The sequence below is a fragment of the Budorcas taxicolor genome, unplaced genomic scaffold (assembly GCF_023091745.1).
Source record: "Budorcas taxicolor isolate Tak-1 unplaced genomic scaffold, Takin1.1 scaffold335, whole genome shotgun sequence".
NCBI lineage: Eukaryota > Metazoa > Chordata > Mammalia > Artiodactyla > Bovidae > Budorcas > Budorcas taxicolor.
Window position 1 is genome coordinate 66,074 of NW_026292112.1, and position 19,433 is coordinate 85,506.

General features: G+C 41.3%; 1 protein-coding gene and 1 non-coding gene across 2 annotated transcripts in view; one reads left to right on the forward strand and one right to left on the reverse strand.

Annotated features, from left to right (window-relative positions):
* Positions 1 to 19,433, reverse strand: part of LOC128071307 (ribosome maturation protein SBDS) — a 53,399-nt gene that overhangs the window by 16,607 nt on the left and 17,359 nt on the right. The window lies entirely within an intron of this gene.
* Positions 7,112 to 7,218, forward strand: LOC128071309 (U6 spliceosomal RNA). The gene has a single exon (XR_008201816.1). It is a non-coding gene; the product is annotated as a U6 spliceosomal RNA (small nuclear RNA).

A 19,433-nucleotide genomic window follows, 5' to 3' on the forward strand; every position in this document is an offset into this window, starting at 1 on the left:
GCTCCACGCTTCCACCCTTGCTATTTCTCAGCACTGTGGTCCTGCTGGATCCTATAAGCTGTTTAAGACACCCTCAGACTTGACGAGGATTGGCTGTGACATGTATGCCCAGGACCAAGTGGCATTTGAAAATGCTGTGGTGTCAAGCAGGTGAGGGGCCGCTGGGTTGGCAATGCCATTGACACTTCCCAACAATGCCACCCACCCATGCCACACGCATGACTACCTGCAAGCCCGAGAGTTAACAGAGCTCAGAGGCCTTCTGGGTTGAGAATGTCCCCTACTTGATGGTCCCCTTCATCCTCACTGAATCCCAGTCCTTTTGGTTAAGATCCTGAGCTTCTCTACTCATCCTGGCACCTTGCTCGAACCAGAACAGGGGTTTGCCATTTTGAGGCCACCTAAGATATGCAGATGACACCACCCATACGGCAGAAAGTGAAGAGGAGCTAAAAAGCCTCTTGATGAAAGTGAAAGAGGAGAGTGAAAAAGCTGGCTTAAAGCTCAACATTCAGAAAACGAAGATCATGGCATCTGGTCCCATCACTTTATGGGAAATAGATGGGGAAACAGTAGAAACATTGTCAAACTTTATTTTTTGGGGCTCCAAAATCACTGCAGATGGTGACTGCAGCCATGAAATTAAAAGACGTTTACTCCTTGGAAGAAAAGTTATGACCAACCTAGATAGTATATTTCAAAAGCAGAGACATTACTTTACCGACTAAGATCCATCTAGTCAAGGCTATGGTTTTTCCTGTGGTCATGTATGGATGTGAGAGTTGGACTGTGAAGAAGGCTGAGCGCCGAAGAATTGATGCGTTTGAACTGTGGTGTTGGAAAAGACTCTTGAGGATCCCTTGGACTGCAAGGAGATCCAACCAGTCCATCCTAAAGGAGATCAGCCCTGGGATTTCTTTGGAAGGAATGATGCTAAAGCTGAAACTCCAGTACTCTGGCCACCTCATGCGAAGTGCTGACTCATTGGAAAAGACTCTGATGCTGGGAGGGATTGGGGGCAGGAGGAGAAGGGGACGACCAAGGATGAGATGGCTGGATGGCATCGCGGACTCGATGGACGTGAGTCTGAGTGAACTCCGGGAGATGGTGATGGACAGGGAGGCCTGGCGTGCTGCAGTTCATGAGGTCGCAAAGAGTCGGACACGACTGAGCGACTGAACTGAACTGAACTGAAGCCTTTATGGATGACAGCACATTATTCTGCTTTGGGACAGCCTCTCTGCTGCTGTGTGTCATCTTGCTGGGATCTCAAACCCAAGTCGCCTGCCTTTCCTCTACAGAAACCATGCGGTCCCTTCACTGGTCACCTTCTCTCCCCTCCGAGCCAAGGACTTGATCTACATGTAGCTTGTCAGTATGTCTGTCATGGGACACAGCTCAAAGTCAGTGACAGAGTAGAAAAATGGCTAAAGCCGCCCTGGAAGTAACTCCAAGGCATGACTGTTGAGCAGTTCCTGCTACTGCGCCTTTCCCTAAAGGTGCCAGATTCCTGTCTGTCCCGAGCCTATGTCTCCTTCCTCCCTTGAACCCTGTTGCTCCTCCCACACATGAAAAGATGCTCAACATCACTGATTATTAGGGAAATGCAAATAAAAGCCACCTCATGCCTATTAGAATGGTGACTACCAAATAGGCAAGAAATAACCTGTGTTGATGAGGATGTGGAGGAAAGGGACCGACCCCTCAGACAGTGCTGATAGGAATGTAAATTGGTGTTCTCATTATGGAAAACAGCATGGAGATTCAGCAAAAAATTAAGAATAGAACTATCATATGATCCAGCTATCAACTTCTGAGTATTTACCCAAAGAATTCTAAAATACCAATTTGAAAAGATATATGCACCCCTATGTTCATTGCAGCACTGTTTAGGGTTTCAGTTATGCAAGATGAAAATTATTGATATCTGTTGTATACCAGTGTGATATAGTTAATACAATACATTTAAAAATTAAATAGCAAGGAGAGATAAGAAAGCCTTCTTAAGTGAACAATGCAAAGAAATAAGGGAAAAAATACAATGGGAAAGACTACAGATCTTTTCAAGAGAATTGAAGAGACTGAGGGAACATTTCATGCAAAGATGGGCACAACAAAGGACCGAAATGGCAAGGACCTAACAGAAGCAGAAAAGATTAAGAAGAGGTGGCAAGAATACACAGAACTATACAAAAGGTCTTAATGACCCAGGTAATCACAATGGTATGATCGCTCACCTAGAGCCAGACATCCTGAAGTATGAAGTCAAGTGGGCCTTAGGAAGCATTACTACTAACAAAGCTAGTGGAGGTGACAGAATTCCAGCTGAGCTATTTCAAATCCTGAAAGACGATGCTGTGAAAGTGCTGCACTCAATATGCCAACAAATTTGGAAAACTCAGCAGTGGCCACAGGACTGAAAAAGGTCAGTTTTCATTCCAATCCCAAAGAAAGGCAATGCCAAGGAATGTTTAAAATATCATACGTTTGGCTCATTTCACCCGCTAGCAAGGTAATGCTCAAAATCCTTCAAGCTTCCATAGTACGTAAACCGAGAACTTCCAGATATACAAGCTGAGTTTAGAAAAGGCAGAGGAACCAGAGATAAAGTTGCCAACATCTGTTGGATCATAAACAAAGCAAGAGAATTTCAGAAAAACATCTACTTCTGCTTCATTGACTATGCCAAAGTCTTTGACTGTGTGGATCACAACAAAATGTGGAAAATTCATAGAGATGGGAATACCAAACCACCTTACTTGCCTCCCGAGAAACCTGTACACAGGTCAAGAAGCAACAATTAGAACCAGACATGGAACAATGGACTGGTTCAAAATTGGGAAAGGAGTACATCAAGGCTGTTTATGGTCACCCTGCTTATTTAACTTCTATGCAGAATATATTATGTTAAATGCTGGGCTGGATGAACTGCAAGCTGGAATCAAGATTACCTGGAGAAACAGCAACAATCTCGATATGCCAATGATACCACTGTAATGGCAGAAAGCAAAGAAGAACTAAAGAGCCTCTTGACGAGGGTGAAAGATGAGAATGAAGAAGTTTACTTAAAACTCAACATTCAAAAAACTAAGATCTTGGCAAGCAGTCCCATTACTTCATGGCAAATAGATGGGGAGAAAGTGGAAACAGTGGCACATTTTATCTTCTTGGGCTCCAAAAATCACTGCAGATGGTAATAGCAGCCAAAAATTAAAAGATGCTTGCTCCTTGGAAGAAAACCTATGAAAAACCTAGACAGCATATTAAAAAGCAAAGACATCACTTTGCCAACAAAGGTCCACTTAGCCAAAGCTACAGTCTTTCTAGTCATGTACGGATGTGAGAGTTGGACCATAAAGAAGACTGAGCATCGAAGAATTGATGCTTTTGAACTGTGGCACTGAAGAAGACTCTTGAGAGTCCCTTGGATGGCAAGGAGATCAACCAGCCAACCCTAAAGGAAATCAACCCTGAATATTCACTGGAAGGACTAATGCCGAAGCTCTAATACTATGGCCACCCGATGCAGAGTGCTGACTCAGTGGAAAAGACCCTAATGCTAGGAAAGATGGAGGGCAGGAGGAGAAGGGGGCGACAGAGGATGAGATGGTTGGATGGCATCACCAGCTCAATGGACATGAGTTTGAGCAAACTCCATGAGATAGTGAAGGACAGGTAAGCCTGGTGTGCTGCAGTCCATAGGGTTGCAAAGAATCAGACACAAGTTAGTGACTGAACAACAACAATACGATACACTTAAAATTTAAGAGGGTAAATTTATGTTGTGTGTGTGTGTGTGTTTTAAACACATGAAAAGGAGCAGGGCAGGGCAGTGTTTTCAGTAAGTATGTTTGAAAAGTAAGGAGAAGGTGGAAGAAGACAAAGAGGAGGAGGAGGAGTCCTTATCTCTGCCCATTCACAGAAATATGTTTAATATATATAAAGACAGTCTTCTAACTCCTGGACGTCTCTGAACCTTTATGCTGCTGTACATTGGCATTCTGGAACCAGAAAATTCATGGAATCAACCCAGTGTCCACAGACAAATGAATGTATAAGCAAAATGTGGCATATAATACAATGAAATATCAATTTTTGAACTGTGGTGTTGAAGAAGACTCTTGAGAGTCCCTTGGACTACAAGGAGATCCAAAAAGTCCATTCTTAAGGAGATCAGTCCTGGGTGTTCTTTGGAAGGACTGATGCTGAAGCTGAAACTCCAATCCTTTGGCCACCTCATGCGAAGAGTTGACTCGTTTCCAACTCTTTTCCAAAGACTGATGCTGGGAGGGATTGGGGGCAGGAGGAGAAGGGGACGACAGAGGATGAGATGGCTGGATGGCATCACTGACTCGATGGACGGTGAGTCTGAGTGAACTCCGGGAGTTGGTGATGGATAGGGAGGCCTGGCGGGCTGCGATTCATGGGGTTGCAGAGTCGGACACGACTGAGCGACTGAACTGAACTGAAAGAAAAGGAAATTCTGACTTAACTACAAAGCAGATGAACCTTGAGGACACAAGGCTCAGTCAAATAAGTCACAAAGAGACAATATCGTGCAATTCCACTTATGTGCAGAGCTTAGGATCGGCAGTACCATGGAGACAAAAGGCAGAGCGTGGCAGAGTGATGTCAGCAGCACGGCAGTTTGAAACGTTCCCTTCGTCCTTCTCTTTCGCTCTACAACCAGCAGAGCATCCACAGCTAAAAGATGCCTCCGCCCAGCACTCCAGAGAATTCCACACATGCGACTGTAAAGGCGGGTGGCCTGGAGCACACGGAGGAGGGGGAAGCAGGGAAACCGTGTACGGGGTTCCTGCGATCCTGGCCTCTGGCGAGGGCGGCTGAGCCCAGAGAGCCTGGGAGCAGCAGGAGAGGCGCACGTGGCTCCAGCCTCCAGGCCGCAACGCATCTGCAGCCCCAAGCAACCAGGAGGCGGTGGCAGTGGAGCCTGGGACCCAGTTCTTCAGCGGCTGAGGTGCCCAAACCCTGGCCCCTGCCTGCAAGCTCCACGGTGGCAGACCCCGCAAACCTTACAACACTGGACACAGCAGAGGCGCCCCTCACCACTCCAGGCGCTGCTTCACCCTCACACACCGCCAGCAGGAGCGGAGCCTGTGATCAGGGGATCTCGGACACGGCAAAATAGGCCCGCCATGCAAATGCTCCAGCCCAGGACACCAGAGACACCGGAAGCCTGGCACGAAAGACCACAGAGGCACAAGAAGCAACAACAGGGGCCCAGGGCAACACCTCTGAAAAGGCTGTGGACAGTGGAGGGCGCGGATTCTAACCACCTAAGGCAGCTCGGTTAAGAGAAACCAAAAGACTGTGCTTTAGCGCCACCTGCTGGAAAACAAAAGAAAGGTATCTACATTCAAATCTTTAGAATTACAAAAGGTTTTTTCTTTTCCAAAGACGAGACACATGGATACGCATAGCTGATTTATTTTGCTGTACAGCAGAAACTAACACAAAATTGTAAAGCAACTAAACTCCAATAAAAATTAACATAAAAAAGGTTTTTGTTATTCCAAATGTGCCAGTAGATAAACAATTCAAGAACCATGGAGAAACTAACAATGTGCCACAAAATGAAAATTACAGTTCTCCAGAAACCAATCTTAAATTCATAGAAGATTGCAATCTAACATAGAAAATTCAAAATAACTGTCAGCATGAAACTCAATGAGCTCAAAAATAAAATGAATAGAAGGAATACTTTACCAAAGAGACTGAAATTCTAAAAAGAACCAAACTGGGACTTCACTGGCAGTCCAGTGGTTAAGACTCCATTCTTCCAATGCAGGAGATGCGGGTTCGATCTCATGTCAGGCAAGTAAGATCCCACATGCCTCAGAGTATGGCTAAATAAGTAAATAAATAATAACAATAAAAGAACCAAATAGAAATTCTGGAGCTGAAGAATTCAATAAATGGGACGAAGTATTCACTAGCAAGCATTGGAAATAGAGCAGACCATATGGAAGAGAGAATTAGTAAGCTTCAAGACATAAATTTAGAAATGAAGAGGAAAGAGAAATAAGATATTAAAAAATAAAGAAATTCTGTGCGAGTTTCCAACTCTTTTAAAAGGGCAACATTAGAGTAATGGATATCCCAGAGGGAGAAGAGAGGGAAAAAGGGAATAGAGAGTTTATTGAAAGAAATAATAGCTGAGAACTTCCCGAACCTGGGGAAGGAACTGGATATAGAAGTTCATGAAGCTCAAAGAACACCTAATAATCTTAATGTAAAAAGTTTTTTTTTTTCAAGATACACTACATTAAAATTGTCAGAAATCAATGCCAAAGAATTTAAGGCAAAGAAGGAAAAAAGGATGATAGCCTACAAAGAACCCCTATTAGGTTATCAACAGATTTCTCAGCAGAAACTCTACAGGCCAGGAGAAAGTCGAATGACCTTCTCAAATACTGAAAGATGGAAATGGTCACCTCAAAATACTCTATCCAGAAGAGTTATCATTCAGATGTGGAGGAGAAATAAAGCGTTTTCCAGAAAAACAAAAGCTTGAGGTAATTCATCAATACTAGACCTTGTCTTACAAAAAAAGTTAAAACAAACTTTTCTAACTCATCTCTTCTTTTGTTTCCTTCTGTTAAAAAGAAACAAAAAAGGCAAAAGTACATAGGACTTTGAGTAAGCTGATAAACAGACAATCAGAAAACTTTGATTCCTTATCAGAACTGGCTTTTAAACACTTTATTGTAGCATAAAGGTTAAAAGAGGGAGTAGAGAAATAAACAATAGATACTTCAATTTGGTAACAAACCCACAGAATAAAAAGGGATATTTCGAGACAAGAAAATCACAAAAGGGAAAAAGGAAAGAACAGAATCTGTATAGATAAATGAATATATGATGTTACCAGCAGTGGGACCTCCCTAGTGGTCCCGTGGTTAAGACTGTGCCTTCCAGTGCAAGGGGTGAGGGTTTGATCCCTAGTCAGGGAGCTAAGATCCGTATGCCTTGCAGCCAAAAAACCACACATGAAAAACACAAGCAATATTTTAACAAATTAAAGACTTTAAAAGATATTATCAACATAAAAGAACTATTTTATCTGAGACATTTTATAAAACTCTCATGGGTGCTCGCTTCGGCAGCACATATACTAAAATTGGAACAATACAGAGAAGATTAGCGTGGCCCCTGCGCAAGGATCACAGGCAAATTCGTGAAGCATTCCATATTTTTTAATACAGTATTGTAAAGTAAAAAAATAAAATTTAAATTAAAAAATAATAATAAAATAAAAAGAAATCACTAAGGAAAATAATGAACAATGATAAAAAGAAATCAGTAAGTCAGTGGTTATTTGCTCTTAAATTGTAGATATTTCAGAAGATATAATAAAGTTTATGAGTAAAGTAATTAAAATGGAAGATGTTTTTGCAGTTCAAGGTGTAATGTCCAGCCAGTTCTCTCACATTTGACTGCCTCAGTTTAAGACATAGCAAGGATAAAATAAATGAAATACAATTTTCTTAAAAAAAAAAAAAAAAACTCTCATGGTAGCCAAAATATAAGTCTAAAGAAAAGACACAAAATCTTTAAAAAAAAAAAAAAGGAAAGAAAATGAGGTAAGATTGTAAATCTCCACCAAACCAAATGGCAGAGAGAAACACAAGGATAAAGCAACAGTAAAAATATGGAACAACTAGAATAGATAAAATGGCAGTACTAAATTTTCCTCTGTCAATAATCACCCTAAATATAAATGGATTAAATTCACGTATCAAAAGACACAGAATGGCTGTATGAATTAAAAAATAAGATGCAACTATATGCTGCCTCCAGGAGACTCATCTCAGCTCTAAAGGCAAATATAGGCTATAAGCAAAGGGAAGGAAGATGACTTTCCAAAAAATGGAAGCCAAAGTAAGTGGGTGTAGCCATACTTGTATCAGACGAACTAGACTTAAAGTGAAAAAAGGTAACAAGAGACAAAGATGGACAGTATATAGTGATAACGGGGACAGTTCATCAAGATGACATACAGTAATTAGTATATATGCATCTCACATAGGGACACCAAAACATATTTAAAAAGTAACTAACAGACCTGAAGGGTTAAACTGGCAGCAACACAATAATAAGGAGAGGACTTTCACACCCCATTTATATCAATGGATAGATCAACAAGGAAACGGTTTCCTTACATGAAACATCAGGTCAGATGGATTTAATGGACTTTTACAGGACATTCCATCCAAAGGCAGAAAAATACACATTCTTCTCAAATGCATATGGAACCTTCTCAAGGATAGACCATCTATTGGGACACAGAACAAGTCTCTGTAAGATTAACAAGACTGAGGTCATATCAAGCATCTTCTCCAATCACAGTGGTAGGAACTAGAAATCAACCACAAGAAGAAAGCTGAACAAATTACAAATATGTGGGGACTGAACAACTATGGAGTCAATGAAAAAAATCAAAGGAGAAATAAAAAATTACTCAAAGACAAATGAAAATGCAACACAAGATCTATGGGGTGAAAGAAAAACAGTACTAAGAGAGAAATTTATTGAGCAGGCCTACCTCAAATAAACAAGAAAAATCTCAAATAAACAATCTAAACTTATAACTAAAGAGACCAGGGAAAGAAGAACAAATGAAGTCAAAAGTCAGGAGAAGGAAGAAAATAATAAAGATCAGAGAAGAAATAAAACAGAACCAATAGAAAAGATCAATGAAACTAATATCTGTTTTTTTTAAAAAGATAAAACTGATAAACTTTTAGCTAGCTTCACCAAGAAAAAGTAAAAAGTCTATGACAAGTAATATTAGAAAGCAAAGAGGAGAAATTACAATAAATAGCACAAAAATATGAAGGATTAAGACAGCTTTATGAACAGCTATATGCCAAACAAATCATACAACCTATAAGAAATGGACAAATTCTTAGATTCATACAACCACCCAATACTAGATCATGAAGAAAAAGAAAATCTGAATAGACTGACACTAGTGTAGAGATGGAAATAGTTAACAAAACGCTCCTCCCAAACAAAACTCCAGGACTGGAAAACTTCTCAGGTGAAGGCTACCAAATATTCAAAGACGAGTTAATGCCTTCTCAAACTCCTCCAGAAAACTGAAGAGCTAGGAACACTTCTTAACTTATTTTATGAGGCCAACATCACCCTAATACCAAAACCAGATGAGGACAACACACAAAAAAGAAAACTACAGGCCAATATTTCTGACGAACACAGATACAAAAATCCTCAGCAAGATATTAGCAAACCAAATCACATGTCATAATCAAGTGGGATTTATCACAGAGATGCAAGGATACTCCAACAGCTGCAAAATCAATATGCTACAGCGCATATACAAAATGAAGGATAAAAACCATATGATCATCTCAGTAGATGCAGAAAAAGCACTTGACAAGATTCAACGCCAGTTTATGATTTAAAAACTCTCAATATAGTGGGTATAGAAGAAATCTATATCAACATAATAAAGGCTACATATGACAAACCCACAGCTAACATCATATTCAGTGGTGATGAACGGAATGCTATCCCTCTAAAATCAGGAACAAGAAAAGAATGTTCACTCTTGTCATTCTTATTCAACATATGTTGGAATTTCTACCCAGAGCAATTAGTCAAAAATGTGGAGGGGGGGCATCCAAATTGGAACAGAAGTAAAACTGTTACTGTTTGAGGATTACATGATTTTATGTATAGAAAATCCCAAAGACTCCATTGAAAGTCTGTTAGAAAAAAATAAGCAAATATAGTATAGTCACAGGGTAAAAAATCAACATACAAAAATATATTGCATTTCTATACATTAACAATGAGCTACCAGAAGGAGAAATTAACACTTTCATTTACAAAAAAAGAACGTAGAATAAACTTAACCAAGGAGTTAAAAGACTTGTATACTGAAAACTATAAGGCATTGTTAAAAGACATTAAAGAAGATGCAAATAAATGGAGAGATACCTGTGCTCTTGGATTAGAAGGATTAATGTTGCCTTAGGTGATATGGGCATTTTTATAATCTACAGATTCAATGCATTCACCATCAATATCTCAAGGACATTTTTCACAGAAATAGAGCAAAAAATTCTAAAGTGTATGTGGAACCACAAAAGACCCCAAACAAATAAAGTCATCCTGAGAAAAAAGGACAAATCACTCCCTGATTTCAATCTATATTACAAAGGCACAGTAACCAAAACAGCATGGTATTGGCAAGGACTTCCCTGGTGGCTCAGATGGTAAAGCGTCTGTCTACAATGCGGGAGACCCGGGTTTGATCCCTGGGTTGGGAAGATCCCCTGGAGAAGGAAATGGCAATCCGTTCTAGGAAAATTGCCTGGAAAATCCCATGGACAGAGGAGCCTGGTAGGCTACAGTCCATGGGGTCGCAAAGAGTCAGACACGACTGAGTGACTTCACTCTCTCTCTAGGTCAAGGGAGCAGAACTGAGAACCCAGAAATAAACCCATGCATATATGAGCACTAATATTTAACAAGAGAGCAAAGAACATACAACAGAGAAAGGATAGTCTCTTCACTAAAAGGTTTTGGGAAAACTGGTCAGTCACATGCAAAAAAATAAAACTACACCACTATCTGACACCATACACAAAGATCAACTTATAATTGATTAAAGACTTGAATGGAAGACCTGAAATCTTAAAACTCTAGAAGAAAACATAAGCATACATTCTTTGATAGCGATTTTAAGAATATCTTTTTAGATATGTCTCCTCAGACAAGGGAATCAAGAGCAAAAATAAACAAATAAGATTGTACGAAATTAAAAAGCTTTGCATAGCAAAGGAAGCTGTCAATAAAACAAAAAACAACCTATAGAATGAGACAAGATATCTGCAAATGATATACTGGGTTGTCCAAAAAGTCCACTTGGCCATTTTACAGAAGCCAAATGAATTTTTTGGCCAACTCAATATCATATGAAAGTGAAGTGTTATTGCTCAAGTTTTTGCGAACCCATAGACTATAGGCTGCCAGGCTCCTCTGTCCATGGGATTCTCCAGGCAAGAATACTGGAGTGAGTAGCCATTCCCTTCTCCAGGGGATCTTTCCGACCCAAGGATCAGAGCCTGGTCTTCTGCACTGAAGGCAGATTCTTTACTGTCTGAGCCATCAGGGAAGCCCAATATTATCTGATAGGGGGTTCACATTCAAAATATATAAAGAACTCATACAAATCAATGAGAAAAAATAAACAACTTGATTAAAAAACAGGCAGAGAAGCTGAACAGACATTTTTTCCAGAGATGATATATAGATGGCCAACAGGTACATGAATGACGTTCAATATCACTAGTTATTAGGGAAATGCAAGTCAAAACCCCAGTGAGATATCACCTCATGCCTGTTAAAATGGATATTCCTAAAAAGGCAAGAAATCAGTGTTGGTAAGGAGGTGGAGAAAAGGGAATCTGCATGCAGTGTCGGTGGGAATGTTAATTGGTGCAGTCACTATGGAAAACAGTATGGAGATTCCTCAAAAATATTAAGAATAGAGCCACCGTATGGTCCAGCTGCACCACTTATTCCTATCAGCCCAGGAATACATAAACACTAATTTGTAAAGAAACATGCACTTCTATGTTCATGGCAGCATTATTTACTATAGCCAAGATATGAAAAAAAATCTACAGGTTCATCAACAGGTAAATAAAGAAGATATGACATGTATTATATATGTGTACACACACACATACACAGACACACTAGAATCTTATATTTTGAAAGTCAGACACATTCACATAACTTATTGCAATCTATTTTTATAATTGTTTTACTTTATTAATAATTATTGTTAATTATTACAGTACCTAATTTATAAATTAAACTTCATCATAGTGCGTATGGGGTTGGTATTATTCCAGGTCTCAGGTATCCACTGGGAGTCTTGGGATGTATCCCCCTCAGGTAAGGGGTAACTGAAAGTCAAAGTGTTAGTTGTATCCAACTCTTTGTAACCCCATGGACTGTAGCTGGCCAGGCTCCTCTGTCCATGGGATTTTCCAGGCAAGAATACAGGAGTGGGTTGCCATTCACTTCTCCAGGGGATCTTTCTGACCTAGGGACTGACCCCAGGTCTCCTGCCTTGCAGGCAGATTCTTTACCGTCTGAGCCACCAGGAAGCCCTACTGCATATATAAAAACACACCATTGCATCACATCTCATTGTCAAGGGATAGATACAGACTTTATAATGCGCAAGTCAATCTTACTCACTCCCAGAGCACACTAAGAAATGAGATGTGTCTGGTACCTGCTGTCTGGTTATTACCGGATGGCCCATTCAGTCTTGGACCTGATTCCATGAGAGGCAAGTGGCCTTGATAATAACAATCATATCAAGGCAGAAATAACGACTACAAAATAGGTCTTCAGTTGAGAGTTCTGTCCAAAGGTGAGAACTCCATCTTTTTATAAATGATGAAACCAGGGCTCAGAGAGGTTAAGGAAACTTCTGGAGGCTTCATGCTATTAAGTGATAGAACCAGGTCTGTTTGATTCATACTTTAGCTTTTGTGATATTAAACATGAAGTTAATGTTACTACATGCACCAGAAATTTATAATTCCTTAAAAAATTATGCTTCTGATATGGACGGCAGAGGATGAGATGGTTGGATGAGGTCACTGACTCAGCGGACATGAGTTTGAGCAAACTCCAGGAGGTGGTGAAGGACAGGGAAGCCCGGGGTGCTGCAGTCGATGGGGGCACAAAGAGTTAGACTGACTTAGTGACACTGACTTAGTGACTGAACAACAAAGCACTATAACATGGAGGCAAAATTATAGGGCATGACTGCAGGTGGCACCAGTGCCTGCCTCCAATGCACAAGAGATGTGGGTTCGATCCCTGGACTGGGAAGATCCTCGGGAAGAGGAAATGGCAACCCACTCCAGGATTCTTGCCTGGGAAGCCCCATGGACAGAGGAGTCTGGTGGGCTACAGTCCGTGGCGTCACAGAGCTGGACACGACTGAGCTACTGAGCAGCGGTGCTCCTGGCAACACAGCTGCTCCCTGTCCCTTTTCCCATGGGAGACCCATTTCATGCGAAAAATACAAATGTTTTCACAGACTTCATGGAAACTGAAATATTAGACCTATCAAACTAAAATAAAATCCAAAACAGGCACCACTGAAGCGCAGATCATTTCTGGCATATTATTAAGGGCAAAATAACAGCTTGAAAACAAAATGATGGAGGTTAGGCCCCAGACTTTGGGAAATAGCAAGTATAATCACTGACTTGTTCTACAGGGATGAAGTTGAGATGAACGATTTGAAAATTGCATGAGATTTAGAAATGTCTGGTGTCCTTTACTTCCCTCTCACTGGGAGCGTGTTTCATGGAAATTCAGCTTCATCTGATTTGAGGTGTCATGCATTTTTCCATGTGTGCCTGAGTTTTTCTTTCCAGGGTGGTTTGAGGGGCTGCTTATGAAATATATTCATAGATCATTTCATGTGAAAAGGTTAGGGCTGTTTGCATTGAGTTCTAGGAGTAACCTGCATCTGGAGACAATTAGGGTGACAAAGGTCAAAGGGCAGTCAGCTTCCTTGCAAAAAAACACAAAACAAAACATCGAGGTCTTTTTCCTCTTTGGTGCTTGTCTGGGTGGGACAGTCTGCTCTGACTTCAGATGTCTGGGCTCACAGGTGTAGACTCTGACTGGGAAGACAGTTCCCTCAGGACATCACATTGTTTTAAATTTTTTTATTAATTTTTTTGATGTGGACCATTTCTAAAGTCTTTACTGAATTTGTTACAATATTATTTCTGTTTTTTGTTCTGTTCTTTGGCCACGAGGCCCGTGAGATCTTAGTTCCCTGACCAGGGATCGAACCCACTGCATTGGACGGTGAAGCCTTAACCCCTGGACCACCAGGAAAGTGCCACGTTCCTTCTTAGGGTCCCTTTTTATCTTTTCCTCAAATAAGGCTGGCATCTCTGTGACCTTACATGATCCTTGGTTTCCAGTCCCTGTCCCATCACAGGACTTCCGGGAGGTTGGGGTTAGAATGAAGACCGGTCATAAAAACAGTGTGTTCAGCGCAGAGGTGGTTTTGCAGGTGGCCTGAGGACCAAGCTGGGGTGAGGGGAGGGGGGCTTCTCCAGGGACACAGTGTTTACCAGCCCAGTGGATTTCTCAGGGACTGGGGATGGAAGGTCCATCTCGGCACTGTGCCATTACCACACGTTTTTAATTCCCTGTGAGCTGTGTGGGGACAAGTTCTTGTTGTTTTTAGTCCCTAAGTTGCATCTGACTCTTTTGCGACCCCATGGACTGTAGCCCACCAGGCTCCTCTGTCCAAGGGATTCTCCAGGCAAGAATACTGGAGTGGGTTGCCATTTCCTTCTCCAGGGAATCTTCCCAACCCAGGAATCAAATCCCCGACTCCTGCCACATCTCTTGCATGGCTGGCGGGTTCTTTAACGCTGAGCCACTGGGAAAGCTCCGGGGACAAGTTGGGCAGAGGTTAAAGGGCTCGTAAATTGTTAGCAACATGTACCAAGTTCAAAATGACTTTCATGTAACAGATTCTCATGAAAGGTAGTGTGGCGATTCTAACCGCCACCCACAAGAGGGGGCAACGGAGAGTCTCTCATGGGAAGCAAGCGGTTGCCAAGGCTGGCGGTTGGCAGTGCTGGAACCTGCCTTCTGACCCCAGGATCCCTTCCACCCTGTAGTCCCACCTCCCTCCTGGGGAAGCAGCAGGAAGGAGGGAGCTGAGGTTCTGGGGCCCTGACACCAGTTGCTATTCTCCTTGTCGACTCTCATGGGGACAGGCGTTCACTGCTAGTCCAGTTGGGCCCAGGGTTTGATGGACAGTGAAAGTCTGAGCCAGGCTTTCTCAAGAAAATCCCCAAAGCTTTTGTTAACCCGTAGATGCACATTTCAGTGAACCTGAAATTTTTACAACACCTCCCTTCGGGCAGTTTATTTTTCTTGGAAGCTTTTCAGGTTTGGGAAGCTTGGACTTAGTTAAGAACGATGTGGTAACCAAGGCTCTGGCAGGAGAACGTTCCAAAATTCCCCAGCCACCTTTCCCCCTGTAAGGCAAGCCAGGGTAGCCCCTGGTGACCCATCACCAACCACAGGCTCTGTGCCCCAAACCCTGCTTTGTTCTGGAGACACAGCTCCTGAGAGATACTAGGGAGGATCAGGGCAAGGATGATTCTAGAAGCCCCAGCCTCTGCTCCAGGAACACTTCCAACTCGCTTTCCTATGTAAACGCTCTATTGAGGCATCTATACATAAGATATAAGGGCTTCCCTGGTAGCTCAGACAGTAAAGAATCCACCGGCAGTGCAGGAGACAAGGGTTCAATCTCTGGGTCGGGAATATCCGCTGGAGAAGAGAATGGCTACTCACTCTAGTATTCTTGCCTGGAGAAGCCCAGAAACAGAATCCCATGTAGCCTGCGGGCTACAGTCCATGGGGTCACAGAGTCAGATGCAACAGAACACTTTCACTTTCAAAGACAGTCCATCTCTATTATTTGCCTGGAAGTAAAATTAGAAGGCTTTCTAATATTTTTCTTCTCTGCCTCCATATTCTAGTGGAAATTCTATTTAACACCCACCATGATTTATTATTTTGTAGCAAAATAAAGCTAGATAGATCTTTTAATTGATGTGGATGCTAAAGGGACTCACATTTACAGCATCCATAATTGTTTGGTGGTGGTGGCGGTTTAGTCGCTAAGTCATGTCAGACTCTTGTGACCCCGTGGACTGTAGCCTGCCAGGCTCCTCTGTCCATGGGATTTTCCAGGCAAGAATACTGGAGTGGGTTGCCATTTCCTTCTCCAGGGGATCTTCCTGACCCAGGAATCAAACCCAGGTTTCCAATATTGCAGGCAGATTCTTTACCTACTGAGCTATGAGGGAAGTCCCCATAATTGTTTACCTCCAAGTAAACCTTTTGAATGGAAAAATCCACAAAATACATCCTACAGAGAGAAAGAAGTAGGCTCATCTGATTTCTTAGTGTGTCCTGGGGATCGGATTGACTTGAACATTACAAAGTAAAACGTGTATCTGTCTCACGACAATGGGATCTGATGCAATGATATATTTTTAGATATACAGTAGTCACCTCCCAGGCTTCCTATGTGGCTCAGTGGTAAAGTATCTGCCTGCCAATGCAGGAGACGCAAGTTGGAACCCTGGGTTGGGAAGATTCCCTGGAGGAACAAATGGCAACCTATTCTAGTATTCTTGCCTGGAGAATCCCATGGACAGAGGAGCCTGGTGGGCTACAGTCCGTGGGGTCACAAAGAGTCAGACATGACCGATCAACTGAGCATGCATGCACACATCCCTTACATGAGGGGGATACATAAGTGAAGCCGCAAATAGTACCAAACCCCATACATACTATGATGAATTTTAATGTATAAATTAGGTACTGTAAGAGGTTAACAACGAAAGGGACTTCCTTGGCGGTTCAGTGGTTGACTGTGCTTCCAATGCAGGGGGCTACAGGGTTGATCCCTGGTTGGGGAACTAAGATCCCACATGCTGCATCCAAAAAATTAAAAACAAAAAAACAAAACAAAACAACAACCCCCCCACCCCACCCCACCCCGCCAAAAAAAAAAAAAAAAAACAACAAGGAAACCGTCAGGGCCAAGAAGCACCTAAGGAGTCATGACAAATAAATGTAATGTATCCTGGAGGGGGATCCTGGAAAAGATAAAGGCCATCAGGGGAAAACTGAGGAAATCTGAATAAAATCTGGATTAAAAAAAAAACAAAGTAGAACAATTATAAAAATATACTGTAATAAAGGTTATGTGAATGTAGTCTGTCTTTCAAAATGCCTTACTGCATGGATTCAGCACTTTTTCTGTCTCATCCAAACACCTATGTGCTGCGGCTGTGACTTTTGCCGTTTGAGATGGGAAAGTAAGCGTAGCACGGACTTCTTTTTCCTTTTCCACTACGTCACGGACTCATTTATTCTTACCGTAAATCTTAGCACCCTCACCATATGATATTCTTTTTCTTATTAAGTTGAGAACTTTCACATTTTCACATAAAGGGAACACTGTCTGGCTTCTCTTTGGCACACGTTGGCATCTTCACTCCTGGTGCACTCTGGAGTCATTATTAAGTCAAGTAAGGGTCACTTGAACACAACTGATAACAGAGTTGGCTACTAAGTAACTAACGGTGGTGGATATGCTAGACAGAGGTATGATTCATGTTCTGGATGGGACGGAGCTGATGTGAGATTTCACCACATGACTCAAAACAACAAGCAGTTTATAACTTATGAGTTGTTCAGTTCCAGAATTTTCCATTTAATATTTTTGAAATGCAGTTGACTGCAGGTACCTGAAACGGCAGAATGCGAAACCACAGATAAAAGATGACTATTGTCATCTCCTTTATTGCCATGCGCTCCTTAAGGGCAAAGAGTGTGTCCCGCTTGCCACTGTGGCCTCAGCATACGGTCTTGACTATTGATTTGTTTTAAATCAAGGAAGCAAAAGTTCTGTCTTTATTATTTGAAGAGTTTGTTCTAAAAGACCCAGGAAGACTAATCTCAGAAAGGAAAGAAGTTTTTTGAAAACACCTGTACAGATGTGGAAATCACTGAAAGGTACTTTAGTATTTCCTCGCCAATCCATGCAAGTTATCTGTGGATGCCTGGGCTTCTGGGTGGAGACTCGGTAACAGTCCCAGGAGTCACGCTCGTCCTTCTGCCCCGGAGCAGGGGGGTAGTACAGAGCTCATTGCCAGTCGATGAGGAAGATATTCTGAGCCTCATTTCATAAACACAGACACTGAAACAGTGAGATCAGGTAACTGCTAACACATTCTTAGCAGACTCTCTGCTTGCGAGTCATAAACCAACTGAGGCTTAATTTTGTAAAGGAAAAAAGGGGAGGGGCAAGGAGGGTTATTTATGTTAATGCATATATATGGAATCTAGAAAAATAGTACAGGCAATCTTATTTGCAGGGCAGGTATAGAGACACAGACATAGAGAACAAATCTATGGACACCGAGGGGGGAAGGAGGTGGGTAGGAGGAACTGGGAGATTGGGGTTGACATATACACGACCGATACTATATATAAAACAGGTAACTAAGGAGACCCTACTATACAGCACAGGGAACTCTACTCAGTGCTCTGCGGTGACCTAAATGGGAAGGAAGTCCAAAAGGGAGGGAATATATGTATTCATATGACTGATTCATTTTGTTGCATAGCAGAAAGTAACACAACATTGTAAAGGAACAATAAAAATTAAAAAATAAAAAAAGAGTTAGGGAAAACAAAGAATCCCGGGATATTTTGCACAACCCAAAGGCAGACTTGCCACTAGACCCAGGAAGGTATTGAGTTCAAATCAGTAAACTGCTGGGAGCCCAGGAAACACATCCATGATTCTCTTGTGCAGAATGGTTTCTTTTTCTTGACATCCTCATCTGGGGAGAGAATAATGGCTGCTCCACAGCTCAAGTCATATATTAGAGGAAAGCACTATAGTATATATATATATAAATCATATATAATAATATTTATTAATTATATAAAATAATATATAAATATAATATGTACACTACTTATAACATTATATATGCATAATATATATAGTATATATATAGTAGTCATATATTATTTGCACTCGCAAAATCTGATTGTTTCTCTGTCTCAATTCTAAACTCCTTAGAAAAACAATTGCATATTCTTAGAAGGGCCTGGAGCCAGGCACACAAATATGGTTGCAAGAGTCTCTCCATGTGAGAAACATTGAAAGTCAGATTCTAGGTAAACAATGCCAAGTGCACACAACTAGTAAAACCTTAATTTCTTTGCGAAGACAGACTCTGGGCTTTTTCTACCGCTATGATGCTTTGAAAAAAGCTGTTTGATACTTTTTCTTGTCCTTTTTAGCCTCCCAAGAAGGTCATCAGTTTAAAATCTATATGACTTCAATAGATGCAGAAAAAGCATATGACAAAATTCAATGCACGTGTTCAAGGCAATACTCAAAGCTGGTATACAGAGACAACATCTCAACATAATAAGGGCCACTTATGACAAACTTATAGCTGACATCATACTCAATGGTAAAAAGCTGAAAAATCTTCCTTTAAAATCAGGAACAAGACAAATATGCCAACTCTTGCCAATTCTATTTAATGTAATATTGGAAGTCCCGGCCACAGTAATCAGACACAAAAAAGAAATGAAAGTCATCCAAATTGGAAGGGGAGAAGTAAAAACTATCTGTAGATGACATTATATATAGAAAACTTGAAAGTTTCCACCAAAAAAACTGTAGAGTTCATCAATGCATTCAGTAAAGTTGCAGGATACAAAATTAATATAATGAGATCTATTGCATTTCTATACACTAATAATGA